The 15,352-nt window shown below is 46.3% G+C and overlaps 1 pseudogene; it reads left to right on the top strand.

Annotated features, from left to right (window-relative positions):
• The first annotated feature begins 257 nt into the window (after positions 1 to 257).
• The window catches only part of LOC139235520 (zinc finger protein 615-like), a 39,404-nt pseudogene continuing 24,309 nt past the window's right edge, over positions 258 to 15,352 (top strand).

The raw sequence follows: 15,352 nt of genomic DNA, 5'->3' as shown, positions 1-15,352 counted from the left end.
TCCCAACCTGTCCTGTCACCTTCAGTGATTTGTCCACATATACCCGCAGGTCTCACTGTTCATGCACCGCCTTTCGGATTGTACCCTTCAGTTTATATTGTCTATCCTTATTTATTTCATCATGCTTCTCTAATTTTATTTCTTCACTCAGGTTCACGGTCTTGTTTTATTTCTTCCTCCAAGCCCCTCACCTTAATCTGGCAGTGTAATGTTGGCGAGTAGTGATTGATTGCCCTGGGAACCAACAGGAAGGGAGGTCAGAGGCCGGAGTGCCCAGGGAGCAGCGAGTTCTGCAACCAATCGCGGTGCTTGAGGGGTGGATCCTGAGTCGGCCTGTCGGGTGAGTCTGTGTGAATCCCTGTTAAACAATTTATCTTTTAAAAGTTAAATCAAGATTTCTTTTGTTAACAAAACAATGTAACATTGCTCAGTTTTTTGTTTTCCTGGAGCTCCTATTATGAGTTTCAGACACTTCAGTGCCAAGTTAATCAGGTGTTTAAATGTCATTCATTTTCCTCTTTCCATGACGCTGTTAGTTAAAGGGACAGAGATTGATTTCCCCGCATTATGCATTCGTAGTATTTAAAGTAACATCCTTCCTGTTGTTGGTGAGTTACATTCTGTGCTGGGCGAGATGGCTGGTGTTATCAGCCTTTAAAATACGCATTCTCTTGTTCAAATCTCTCCAGGGTCTCACCCTTCCCTATCTCTGTAACCTCCTCCAGCCCACCAACCCTCTTTGGAACAAAGGAGGCTGAGGGGAGATCTTAATGAGGTGTATAAAATTATGAGCGGCCTAGATAGAGTGGAGAGGAAGGATCTATTTCCCTTCACAGAGGGGTCAGCAACCAGCAGAACTTTTTAGCCAGTACGCAGCAAGCCCAAAAAGAGAGGGGGAAGTTCTGGACTTAGTATTGGGGACTGAAGCTGGGTAAGTGGAAGGGGTATCGATGGGACAGCATTTTGGTGCTAGTGATCATAATTCAGTTTGATTTAGGGTAGTTATGGAAAAGGACAAAGACAGACCAGGAATAAAAGTTCTCAATTGGGGAAAAGCCAATTTTACTAAGCTGAGATGTGATTTAGCCAAAGTGGACTGGAAGCAGCTATATGAGTTGGTGAGAGATTGGGAAACGTTGGTGTTCAGAGGGACCTTGGTGTCCTTGTACACGTATCACTGAAAGTTAATATGTAGGTACAGCAAGCAACGAAGAAAGCAAATGGTATGTTGGCCTTTATTACAAGAGGATTTGAGTACAAGAGTAAAGACGTCTTACTGCAATTATATAGGGTCCTGGTGAGACTGCTGCTGGAGTATTGTGTACAGTTTTGGCTGCTTACCTAAGGAAGGATGTACTTGCTGTTAAGGATGGCAACGAAGGTTCACCAAACTGAATTCCTGGGATGGGAGGATTGTCCTATGAGGAGAGATTGAGTAGACTAGGCATGTATTTTCTAGAGTTTAGAAGAATGAGAGATGATCTCATTGAAACAGACAAAATTCTTACAAGGCGTGACAGGATAGATGCAGGGAGGATGTTTCCTCTGGCTGAGGAGTCTAGAACCAGGGGTCACAGTCTCAAAATAAGGGGTTGGCCATTTAGGACTGAGATGAGCAGAAACTTATTCACTCATTAATCTTTGTAATTCTCTACCCCAGAGGGCTGTGGAGGCTCTGTCTTTGAGCATATTTAAGACAGAGATCGATAGATTTTTGTAAATTAAGGTAATCAAGGGATATGGAATAGTGCAGGAAAGTGAAGTTGAGGTAGAAGATCAGCCATGACCTCATTGAATGGCAGAGCAGGCTCGAGGGGTCGAATGGCTTACTCCTGCTCTGAAATCTTATGTTCTTTTGTTGAAGTTAAATCAGTCTCAGAGCAGTGGGAGGCATTCAATGAAGAGATAATGAGGGTTCAGAGGAAGTATGTTACCTTAAAGAAAAAGGGTGGGACTAATAAATCTAGAGTCCCCTGGATATCAACATAAGAAATAGCGGCAGGAGGAGGCCATAATGTCCCTCGAGCCTGCACGGCCATTCAATAAGATCATGGCTGATCATCGCCCTCAACGCCACTTTCCCGCCTGATCTCCATATCCCTTGATTCCCTTAATATACAAAAATCTATCTATCTCAACCTTGAATGGACTGAGCATCCACAGCCCTCTGGGGGAGAGAATGCCAAAGATTCACAACCCTCTGAGTGAAGAAATTCCTCTTCATCTCTGTCTTAAATGGCCTACCCCTTATCCTGAGACTGTGCCCCTAGTTCTTGACAGTCCAGCCAGGGGAATCAACCTGTCAGTCCCCTTCAGAACCTTGTATGCTTCAATGAGATCACCTCTCATTATTATAAATTCGAGCGTGTATAGGCCCATTCTACACACTATCTCATCATAAGACAGCCCTCTCATCCCAGGAATCTTGTGAACCTTTGTTGCACCATCTCCAAGGCAAGTGTTTCCGTCCTTAGATACGAAAACAAAACTGTGCCCAATACTCCAGGTGTGGTCTCACCAAGGCCCTGTGCAATTGTAGCAAGACCTCCTTACTCTTATACTCCAAACCCTTGCAATAAAGGACAAACCATTTCCCTTCCTTATTGCTTGCATACCTGCATGCTCACTTTCTGTGTGTCTTGCACAAGGACACCCCAAATCTCTCTGAACACCGATGTTTAAAAGTTTCTCATAATTTTAAAGATACTCTGTTCTTCTGTTGTTCCTACCAAAGTGAATAACCTCACATTTCCCTACATTATACACCATCTGCCCACTCACATAGTCTATCTATGTATATCTTGCAGACTCTTGTGTTCTCACAGCTTACTGTCCCACCTAGTTTTGTATCCTAAACAAATTTGGATACATTACACTCGGTCCCTTCATCTAGGTCATTAATCATGAAATCATAGAAATTTACAGCATGGCAGGAGACCATTTCAGCCCACCGTGTCCGTGCCGGCCGACAAACAGCTATCCAGCCTAATCCCACTGTCCAGCTCTCGGTCCGTAGCCCTGTCGGTGATGACACTTGAAGTGCACATCCGAGTATTTTTCAAATGTGCTGAGTGTTTCTGCCTCTACCACCCTTTCAGGCAGTGAGTTCCAGACCCCCACAAACCTCTGGGTGAAGAAAATTCCCTTCGTATCTCCTCTGAACCAATTACTTTAAATCTGTGCCCCCTTGTTGTTGATCCCTCTGCCAAGGGAAACAGGTCCTTCCTATCCACTCTATCCAGGCCCCTCATAATTTAATACACTTTCATCAGGTCTCCCCTCAGTGTCCTCTGATCCAAAGAAAATTGACTCTGCATCTCCAATCTTTCCTCACAGCCAAAATTCTCCAGTCCAGGCAACATTCTTGTAAATCTCCTCTGTACCCTTTTCAGTACAATCACATCTTTCCTGTAATGTGGTGACCAGAACTGCACACAGTATTCCAATTGCGGCCTAACCAGTTCAAGCATAACCTCCGAGCTCTTGTATTCCATGCCTTGACTAATAAAGGCAAGTATTCCATATGCCTTCTTAACCACCTTATCTACCTGGCCTGCCACTTTCAGGGATCTGTGGACCTACACTCCAAGGTCCCTTTGTTCCTCTACAATTTTCAGTGTTGTAGCATTTAATGTATATTCCCTTGCCTTGTTAGACCTCCCCAAATGTATTACCTCACACTTATCTGGATTAAATTCCATTTGCCACTTTACTGCCCACCTGACCAGTACATTTATAGTTTCCTGCAGTGTGCAGTTTTCTACTTAATTCTCAACCACACAGCCTATTTTAGTGTCACCTTCAAACTTCTTAATCATACCCCCAATATTGAAGTCCAAGTCATTGATATAAAACAAGGGACCCAGCACTGAGCCCTGCAGGACCCCACTGGAAACAGCCTTCCAGTCACAAAAACACCGAATGGTCCACTCCTGCAACTATTTTCTATGTTTCTATGACCCAACTTCCACAGCTCTCTGAGGCAGCAAATTCCACAGATTTACAACCCTTTGAGAGAAGACATTCCTCCTCATCTCAGTTTTAAATGGGTGGCCCCTTATTCTAAGATTATGCCCTCTAGTTCGAGTCTCCCCCATCAGTGGAAACATCCTCTCTGCATCCACCTTGTCCCGCCCCCTCATAATCTTATACGTTTCGATAAGATCACCTCTCATTCTTCTGAATTCCAATGGATAGAGGCCCAAACTACTCAACCTTTCCTCATAAGTCATCCCCCTCATCCCCAAAACCTTCTCTGAACTGCTTCCAAAGCAAGTATATCCTTTCATAAAGATGGATCAGGAAGGCCAAGATTCCGTTCGCCTTCCTGATCACTTGCTGTACCTGCATACTATCCTTTTGTGTTTCATGCACAAGTACCCCCAGGTCCCGCTGTACTGCAGCACTTTGCAATCTTTCTCAATTTAAATAATAACTTGCTCTTTGATTTTTTTTCTGTCAAAGTGCATGACCTCACACTTTCTAATATTAGACTCCATCTGCCAAATTTTTTCCCATTCACTTAGCCTATCTATGTCCTTTTGCAGATTTTATGTGTCCTCACACATTGCTTTTCCTCCCATCTTTGTATCGGCAGCAAACTTGGCAACATGACATTCAGTCCCTTCTTCCAAGTCCTTTAATATAGAATGTAAATAGTTGGGGTCCCAGCACTGAGCCCTGCAGCACCCCACTAGTTACTGGTTGCCAACCAGAGAATGCACCATTTATCCGACTCTCTGTTTTCTGTTAGTTAGCCAATCCTTTATCCTTGCTGATATATTACCCCCAACCCTGTGAACTTTTATCTTGTGCAGTAACCTTTTACGTGGCACCTTGTCAAATGCCTTCTGGAAGTCCAAATACACCACACTCACTGGTTCCCCTTTATCCACCCTGTTTGTTACATCCTCAAAGAATTCCAGCAAATTTGTCAAACATGCCTTCCCCTTCATAAATCCATGCTGACTCTGCCTGACCGAATTTTGCTTTTCCAAATATCCTGCTACTGCTTCTTTAATAATGGACTCCAACATTTTCCCAACCACAGAAGTGAGGCTAACTGGTCTATAGTTTCCTGCTATTTTTCTGCCTCCTTTTTTAAATAAGGACGTTACATTTGCAGTTTTCCAATCGCTGGGACCTCCCCAGAATCCAGGGAATTTTGGTAAATTACAACCAATGCATCCACTATCCCTGCTGCGACTTCTCTTAAGACCCGAGGATGCAAGCCATCAGCTCCAGGGGATTTATCCACCTTTAGTCCCATTATCTTACTGAGTACCACCTTCTTAGTGATTGTGTTAAGTTCCTCCCCTCTGTTGCTCCTTGACTGTCCACTGTTGGGATATTGTTAGTGTCCTCGACCATAAAGACTGATAGAAAATATTTGTTCAGAGTTTCTGCCATCTCCATGTTCCCCATTACTAATTCCCCGGTCTCGTCCTCGAAGGGACCAACATTTACTTTAGCCACTCTTTTCCATTTTATATACCTATAGAAACTCTTGCTATCTGTTTTTATATTTTGTGCTAGTTTACTTTCATAGTCTATCTTCCCTTTCTTAATCATTTTTTTCAGTCATTCTCTGCTGGCTTTTAAAAGCTTCCCAGTCTTCTGTCCTCCCACTAGTTTTGACCACTTTGTATGCCCTTGTTTTTAATTGGATACCGTCCTTTATTTCTTTAGTTAGCCACGGATGCTATCTTTTCTTTTACACCCTTTCCTCCTCACTGGAATATATTTTTCTTGAGAGTTATGCAATATCTCCTTAAATGTACACCACTGTTCATCAACCGTCCTGCACTTTAATTTATTTTCCCAGTCCACTTTACCCAACTCTGCCCTCATACCTACATAGTCTCCTTTATTTAAGATTAGTACGCTGGTTAGAGATCCAACTTTCTCACCCACCATCTGAATTTCAAATTCAGATCATGCTATGATCACTCATTCCAAGGGATCCTTTACTTGGAGATTGTTAATTAATCCTGTCTCATTACACAGGACCAGATCTAAGATGGCCTGCCCCCTGGTTGGTTCCATTACATACTGCTGAAGGAACCCATCCCTTATGCACTCTATGAACTCCTCCTCAAGGCTACCCTGACCAATTTGGTTTGTCCAATCAATATGGAGGTTAAAATCACCCATGATTATTGCTGTTCCCTTTTCACAAGCCCCCACTATTTCCTGGTTTATGCGCTGACCAACAGAGTAGCTCTTGTTAGGGGGCCTATCGACTACACCCACCAGTGACTTTTTCCGCTTATTGTTCCTTATCTCCACCCAAACTGTTTCAACATCCTGATCATTTGAGCCAATATCGTTTCTTCCTATTGCAGTGATTCCATCCTTTATCAATAGAGCTACTCCACCTCCTTTTCTTTTCTGTCTGTCCTTCCGGATTGTCCAGTACCGCTGAATATTTAATTCACCAATTGCTCACCTTGCAACCACGTCTCTGTAATGCCTATCAGATCATACCCATTTGTATCTTTGTGCCGTCAACTCATTTATTTTGTTACAAATGCTTCGTGCATTTAGACAAAGTGCCTTGTTTTTTTACACTTTTTTCCTGCTTGTTTCCTCTCTCCTTCAAACTCACTTTCTTTCTTTTTGCTTTCTAATTCCAGCTTTACTCCCCTTCCTACTGACTCTATTTTCAGGTTCCCATCCCCCTGCCAAGCTAGTTTAACCCCTCCCCAACAGCACTAGCAAACCCCCCGCGAGGTTATTGGTCCCGACTCTGTTGAGGTGCAACCCATCTGGTTTGTCCATGTCCCACCTCCCCCAGAAGTGGTCTCAGTGCCTCAGGAAACTAACACCCTCCCGCCTGCACCATCTCTCCAGCCAGGCATTCATCTGCTCTATCCTCCTGTTTCTGTACTCACTAGCTCGTGACATTGGGAGGAATCCGGAGATTACTACCTTTGAGGTCCTGCTTTTTAATCTCTCTCCTAGCTCCCTAAACTTTGCCTGCTGGAGAGGAGAGGGAGGGGAAACAGTGAGTGTGGAATTGAACACAGCCAGAGTTAGCGCTTTAAGGGACAGGGCAGATGGGAGGGAGGGGAACCACTGAGTAGACCACTGAACCCAGGCAGAGTCAGCACCATCAGATGAGGAGATGGAGGGGAACCAGTGAATGTAGAACTGATCCCAGGCAGAGTCAGCACCTTCAGGGGAGGGGAACCAGTGAGTGTAGAACTGAACCCAGCCAGAGTCAGCACCTTCAGGGGAGGGGAACCAGTGAGTGTAGAACTGGAAACAGCCAGTGTTGGCATCTTGAAGGGATGAGAGGGGAACCAGTGACCGTCGAACTGATTCCAGCCCGAGACAGCACCTGAAGGGGCGGGGAGCGAGGGGAACCAGTGAGTGCAGAACTGAAACCAGACAGATTCAGCATCTTCAGGGGAGGAAAGGAGAGACAGTTGAGAGAAGGTTCATGAGGGTGATTCCGGAGATGAGAGGGTTGACTTATAAGGAAATATTGAGTCGGGATAAATGGTTCATTCTCAGTTTGGCAATCAGTAACTAGTGGGTTCCCGCAGGGATCAGTGCTGGGACCCCAACTATTTACAATCTATACTAACAACTTGGAAGAAGGGACCAAGTTGCTGATGATACAAAGATGGGAGGAAATGCAATGTGTGAGGAGGACACACAAAATCTGCAAAACGACATTGACAGGCGACATGAGTTGGCAAAAATTTGGCAGATGGAGTATAATGTTGGAAAGTATGAGGTCATGCACTTTGGCAGAAAAAAAATCACAGAAGAAGTTATTATTTAAATGGAGAAAGATTGCCAAGTGCTACTGTACAGCGGGACCTGGGGGGACTTGTGCATGAAACACAAAAGATCAGTATGCAGGTACAGCAAGTGATCAGGAAGGTCAATGGAATCTTGGCCTTTATTACAAAGGGGATGGAGTATAAAAGCTGGGAAGTCTTGCTGCAGTTGTACAGGGTATTGGTGAGGTCACACTTGGAATACTGCGAACAGTTTTTGTTTCTGTATTTACGAAAGGATATACTTGCTTTGGAAGCAGTTCAGAAAAGGTTCACAAAGTTGATTCTGGAGATGAGGGGGTTGACTTATGAGGAAAGGTTGAATATGTTGGGCCTCTACTCATTGGAATTCAGAAGATAGAAAAGTGATCTTATCGAAATATATAAGATTATGAGGGGGCGTGACAAGGTGGATGCAGAGAGGATGTTTCACTGATGGGGGAGACTCGAACTAGAGGGCATAATCTTAGAATAAGGGGCCTCCATTTAAAACTGAGATGAGGAGAAATTTCTTCTGAGGGTTGTGGATGTGTGGAATTCACTGCCTCAGAGAGCAGTGGAAGCTGGGACATTGTATAAATTTAAGACAAAAATAGACACTTTCTCAAACGATAAGGTGTTATGGGGAGCGGGCAGGGAAGGGACCTGAGTCCTTGATCGGATCAGCCACGATCGTATTAAATGGCAGAGCAGGTTCGAGGGGCCGCATGGCCTACTGCTGATCCGATATCGTATGTTAACCAGTGAGTGCAGAACTGAACAAAGCCAGAGTCAGTGCTTTCAGGGAGGAGGCACAGAGGTTTAGGGAGGGAGTTCAGAGCTTGGGGCCTCGGCAACAGAAGACAAGGCCACCAATGGTTGGGCGATTATAATCAGGGATGCTCAGGAGGCAGAATTAGAGGAGAGCAGACATCTCTGGGGGTTGTGGGGCTGGTGGAGATTACAGAGATAGGGAGGGGCGAGGCCATGGAGGGGTTTGTAAACAAGGATGATAATTTTGAAATCGAAGCGTTGCTTAACCGGGAGCCAATGTAGGTCAGCGAGCACAGGGGGTGATGGGTGAACGAGACTTGGTGCGAGTTAGGACACGGGCAGCCGAGTTTTGGATTAGGTGAAGATTACGTGGGGTAGAATGTGGGAGTCCAGCCAGGAGTGTGTTGGAATAGTCAAGTCTTGAGGTAACCGAGGAATGGACGAGGGTTTCAGCAGAGGGTGAGCTGAGGCAGGGATGGAGACGGCCGATATTACACAGGTGGAAATAGGCGGTCTTGGTTTTCTGGGGATATGTGGTCGCAGCATTCTGGATAAGATCATCCGCCATTTTCATAGAATGAAAGCGCAGGAGACCATTCGGCCCATCGTGCCTGTGCTGGCTCTATGGTAGAGCTATCCAGTTAGTTCCACTCCCCTGCTCTTTCCCCATAGCTCTGCAAATATTGTCCCTTTAGTATTTATCCAGTTCACTTTTGAAAGCCACTATTGAATCTGCTTCCACCGCCCTATCAGGCAGTGCATTCCAGATTGCAACAACTCGCTGCTTATACAATGGTTCCTCATGTCGCCTCTGCTTCTTTTGCCAATCACCTGAACTCTGTGTCCTCTGGTTACTGACTCTTCTGCCACTGGAAAGTGTATCTCCTTATTTAATCTATTAAAACCGTTCATGATTTTGAACGCTCTATCAAATCTCCTTAACCTTTTCTGTTCCAAGGAGAATTACCGCAGCTTCTCCAGTATCTCCACATAACTGAAGTCCCTCCTCCTTCGTACCATTCTAGTAAATCTCTTCTGGTCCCTCTCTAAGGTGCAGATACCCTTCTGAAAGTGTGGTGCCCAGAATTGAGCACAATGTGTCAGCTGAGGCCTAACCAATGTTTATAAAGGTTGAGCAGAACTAAACATCAAATGCTGCTATTTGTGTGATGGGGTTCAGACGGGCGAGGTTTATCCAGTCAGTTGGATGTGAGCTGAAACATGTGCACTTGGAGCGGGGAGCCAGGGAAACGCTGTGTAACCGGGCACAGACACTCTGCACAGCCCACACATCACTTGTTTCCCACTTGGCCCAGAAGGATGTATTAAATGTAACAATTCATTTGATTTGACTTTAAATAGTTTTGTTTATAAATTTAATTATGCTTCTCTAATTTTATTTCTTATATCAGATTCACGACCCCATTTTATTTCTTCCTCTGAGCCCCTCAACTTAATGTGGCAGTGTAATGTTGGCGAGTGGTGATTGATTGTCATGGGAACCAACAGGAAGAGAGGTCAGAGTCCGGAGAGCCCAGGGAGCAGCATGTTCTGCAACCAATCGCGGTGCTTGAGGGGTGGATCCTGAGTCAGCCTATCAGGTGAGTCTGTGTGAACCCATGTTAAACTATTCATCTTTTAAAGTTAAATCGAGATTTCTTTTGTCAGCAAAACAGTTTAACATTTGTCAGTATTTCGTTTCCCTGGAGTTCCTATAATGAGTTTCAGACACTTCAGTGCCAAGTGGACCAGGTGTTTAAAGGTGATTCATTTCCCTCATGTCGCTGTTAGTTAAAGATACAGAGATTGATTTCCCTTCATTATGCATCTTTTGTAAGTAAACAAAAATCCTTTCTGTTAGCAGTGAGTCACATTCTGCACTGGGGGAGACGGCTGGTGGCTTCAGGCTTTAAAATTCTCATCCTCTTGTTCAAATCCCTCCAAGGCCTCACCCCTCCCTATCTCTGTAACCTCCTCCAGCCCGCCAATCCTATTAATAAGGAGAAACAATTTTCAGTGTCAGAAAGTTCAGTGACCAGAGGCACAGATTTAATGTGATTGGCAAATGAACCAGATGCTACATGAGGGGACTAATGAAGCAGCGAGATGTTCTGGCCTGGAACGCACTGCCTGTTCGGGTGGTGGAAGCAGATTTACTTGTAACTTTCGAAAGAGATAAACATGAGTTGAAAACATTTTCAGCGTTATGGGGCAAGAGTAGGACAGGAGTCCCCTGAGTGCATCTCGCTCGCTAACCGGTTTTCAGTTCTGGATACTGATGGTTTCTCTGGGGAGTGCAGCCAGAGCCATGTCCACGACACCGTGGGTGGCTCAGCTGCACAGGGCGGGGAGGAAGAAGAGTGGAAGAGCAATAGTGGTGGTGGATTTGATAGTTAGGGGAACAAACAAGCGCTTCTGCAGGCACAGACATGATTCCAGGATGGTATGTTGCCTCCCTGGTGCCAGGGTCAAGGATGTCACTGAGCGGCTGCAGGACATTGTTGAGGGGGGAGGATGAACATCCAGAGGTTGTGGTCCATATCGGGACCAATGACATCGGTAGAAAGAGGGATGAGATCCTGCAGGCAGATTTTAGGGAGCTAGGAAAGAGATTAAAAAACAGGACCTCAAGGTAGTAATGTCCGGAATACTCCCGGTGCCACGTGCTGGTGAGTACAGAAATAAGAGGATAGAGCAGATGAATGCATGGCTGGAGTTTGGTGCAGGAGGGAGGGCTTTAGATTCCTGAGGCATTGGGAGCGTTTCTGGGGGAGGTGGGACCAGTACAAGCCGGACAGGTTGCACCTCAACAGGACCGGACAATATCCTCACTGGATAGAGAGAGAGGGCACGGTATGGATAGAGAGAGAGGGCACAGTATGGATAGAGAGAGAGGGCACAGTATGGATAGAGAGAGAGGGCACAGTATGGATAGAGAGAGAGGGCACAGTATGGATAGAGAGAGAGGACAGTATGGCTATTGTTTGGAAGGCAGAGGAAACAAAGGCTAGAAAATAGACAATAAGGGAGTTTGGCAGCGCTAAATGTCAGTGCCAGTGTGTTTCAATGAGATCACCTCTCATTCGTCTAAACTCCAGAGAGTATAGGCCCATTCTACACAAACTCTCATCATAAGACAGTCCTCTCATCACAGGAATCAATCTAGAAATACTTCAATGCCAATGCAAGGAGTCTAGGGATTCAGGCAGATAAGCTGAGGGCACAGACAGACATGTGGGGGTATGATATTGTCACTATTAGTGAAACACGGCTAAAAGAACTGCAAGAATGGCAGCTCAACATTCCTGGTTACAGGGTTTTAAGACGAGATAGAGACGGGGATAAAAAAAGGAGAGCGCGTCACAGTATTGATTAAAGAAACAATTCCAGCTGTGGGGAGGGATGATATGTTCGAAGGATCATCAAATGAGGCCACATGGGAGAAGTGAAGAACAAAAAAGGGGCAATCACACTGCTGGGGATGTACTATAGACCCCCAACCAGTCAGAGGGAGACAGAAGAGCAAATATGTCGGCACATTTCTGCTACATGCAAAAATAATAGGGCAGTAATAGTCGGGGATTTCAACGACCCAAATATTAACTGGGATAGAATTAGTATGAAAGATATAGAAGGAGCAGAATTCTTAAAATGCATTCAGAAGAACTTTTTTTAGCCATTACGTAGCAAGCCCAACAAGAGAGCGGGTGGTTCTGGACTTGGGTTTAATGAATGAAGCCTGGGCAGGTGGAAGGGGTATCAGTGGGAGAGCATTTTGGTGCTGGTGATCATAATTCAGTTAGATTTAGGGTAGTTATGGAAAAGGACAAAGATGGACCAGGAATAAAAGTTCACAATTGGGGTAAAATTAATTTTACTAAGCAGAGATGTGATTTAATCAAAGTGGACTGGAAACAGCTACTTGAAGGTAAATTAGTGTCAGAGCAGTGGGAGGCATTAAAGGAGGAGATAGTGAGGGTTCAGAGCAAGTATGTTCCCTTAAGATAAAGGGTGGGACTAATAAATCTAGAGCCCCTTCGATGTCAATATTAGAATATCAGAGATCGGAGCAGGAGTAGGTCATACGGCCCCTCGAGCCTGCTCCACCATTCAATGAGATCATCGCCCTCAACTCCACTTTCCCACCTGATCTCCATATCTCTTGATTCCCCGAGAGTCCAAAAATCTATCTATCTCAGCCTTGAATAGACTGAGCATCCACAGCCCTCTGGGGCAGAGAATTCCAAAGATTCACAACCCTCTGAGTGAAGAAATTTCCCATCTCTGTCTTAAATGGCCTCCCCCTTATCTTGAGCCCCCGAGTTCTAGTCACTCCTGCCCGGGGGAATCGAACTCTCAGCATCTCCCCTGTCAATACCCTTCAGAATCTTGTCTGTTTCAAAGAGAACCCCTCTCATTCTTCTAAACACCAGAGAGTATCGGTCCATTCTACACAATCTCTCATCGTAAGACAGCTCTCTCATCCCAGGAATCAATCTTGTGAACCTCCGTTGCACCATCTCCAAGGCAAGTATATCTTTCCTTAGATAAGGAGACCGAAACTGCCCAGTACTCCAGGTGTGGTCTCACCAAGGCCCTGTACAATTGTAGCAATAGATCCTTACTCTTATACTCCACCCCCTTGCTGCTTGCTGTACCTGCATGCTCGCTTTCTGTGTTTCTTGCATAAGGACACCCAAATCTCTCTCAACACCAACATTTAAAGTTTCTCACCATTTAAAAGATATTCTGTTTTTCTATTCTTCCTACCAAAGTGAATAACCTCACATTTCCCGACATTATACTCAATCTGCCACCTTACTGCCCATTCACATCGTCTGTCTATATATCTTTGCACTCTTGTGTTCTGCTCACAGCTTACTGTCTCACCGAGCTTTGTTTCGTCAGCAAATATTACACTCGGTCCCTTTATCTAGGTCATTAATATAGATTGTAAATAGCTGAGGCCCCATCACTGATCCTTGCTGCACCCCACTAGTTACAGCCTGCCGGAAGCCCCACCCCTCACACACTCCAATTGGTTGGAGGACCAACCGCCCATTCGGTCCTCCAGCCCCGCCCCACTCTTCCTATTGGTGGGGAGCTGCCGTCAATCACCCGGGCAGTGTGAGCTGAGCATGTGCAGGCCCCGGGCCCAGATATAAACCGGGGAACATTCTCGCCACACCGGGGGAGATATAAACCGGGGAACATTCTCCCCACACCGGGGCGGGGGGGATATAAACCGGGGAACATTCTCCCCACACCGGGGCGGGGGGGATATAAACCGGGGAACATTCTCCCCACACCGGCGGGGATATAAACCGGGGAACATTCTCCCCACACCGGGGGGGGGGGAATATAAACCGGGGAACATTCTCCCCACACCGGGGTGGGGGGATATAAACCGGGGAACATTCTCCCCACACCAGGGGGAGGATATAAACCGGGGAACATTCTCCCCACACCAGGGGGAGGATATAAACCGGGGAACATTCTCCCCACACCGGGGGGGGGGGGAATATAAACCGGGGAACATTCTCCCCACACCGGGGTGGGGGGATATAAACCGGGGAACATTCTCCCCACACCAGGGGGAGGATATAAACCGGGGAACATTCTCCCCACACCAGGGGGGGGGGGGGGGCGGATATAAACCGGGGAACATTCTCCCCACACCGGGGCGGGGGGATATAAACCGGGGAACATTCTCTCCACACCGGGGGGGGGGGGGATATAAACCGGGGAACATTCTCCCCACACCGGGGGGAGGGGGATATAAACCGGGGAACATTCTCCCCACACCGGGGGGAGGGTGGATATAAACTGGGAACATTGTCCCCACACCGCTGTGGGGGGGGGGGAGATATAAACCGGGAAACATTCTCCCCACACCGGGGGGGGGGATATAAACCGGGGAACATTCTCCCCACACCAGGGGGCGGGGGATATAAACCCGGGAACATTCTCCCCACACCAGGGGGCGGGGTATATAAACCGGGGAACATTCTCCCCACACCGGGGCGGGGGGGATATAAACCGGGGAACATTCTCCCCCTGCCTGCCGGGTCCTGGGTCCACTCCAGCCCGAAGGAGCGGTCAGTGCATGCGCTGTGTCTGCGTCAAACTCTCGGAGCGTCTGTAAATCAACGAGAAATAGTAATGGACCAGGGAGCGTCTGTAAATGAAGGAGCGATGGTGACTGAGCAGGGAGCGTCTGTAAAGAATTCTAGAATCACAGAATATTCCAGCACAGAAGGGGGCCATTCGGCCCATCGACTGCGCCGATACTTTCGGGGAGCAATCCGGTTATCCCGCTTCCCCTGCTCTTTCCCCAAATCCCTGCAATATCATTCTGCTTCAAGTCTTTGTCCAGTTCACTTTTGAAGGCTACTATTGACTCTGTCTCCACCGCTCCGTCAGGCAGTGCATTCCAAACCCTAACCACTCCTTGTGGGAAAATGGTTTTCCTCATGTGACCTCGGTTTTTGCCAATCGCCTCAAATCTGTGCCCTCTGGTTATCAGTGTTAGAAACAGTTTCTCTATTCTATCTCATCTTCATGATTTTTAACACCTCTATCAAATCTCGTCTGAGCCTTCTCCGCCCCAAGGAGAACAATCCCAGCTTCTCCAGTCTCCACATAAATGAAGTTCCTCATCCCTGGCACCATTCCAGTAAATGTCTTCTGTCCCCTCTCCAAAGCCTTTGTGTCCTTCCTGAAGTGTGCCCAGAATTGGACCCAATCCTCCAGCTGGGGTTGAGCTAGTGTTTTATATAGCTTTAGCATAACTTCCCGGCTTTAGTACT

The sequence above is a fragment of the Pristiophorus japonicus genome, chromosome 23 (genome assembly GCF_044704955.1).
Source record: "Pristiophorus japonicus isolate sPriJap1 chromosome 23, sPriJap1.hap1, whole genome shotgun sequence".
Classification (NCBI taxonomy): domain Eukaryota; kingdom Metazoa; phylum Chordata; class Chondrichthyes; family Pristiophoridae; genus Pristiophorus; species Pristiophorus japonicus.
Note: the sequence above shows the minus strand (reverse complement) of the source record. Positions and strands in the feature narration are given on the sequence as shown.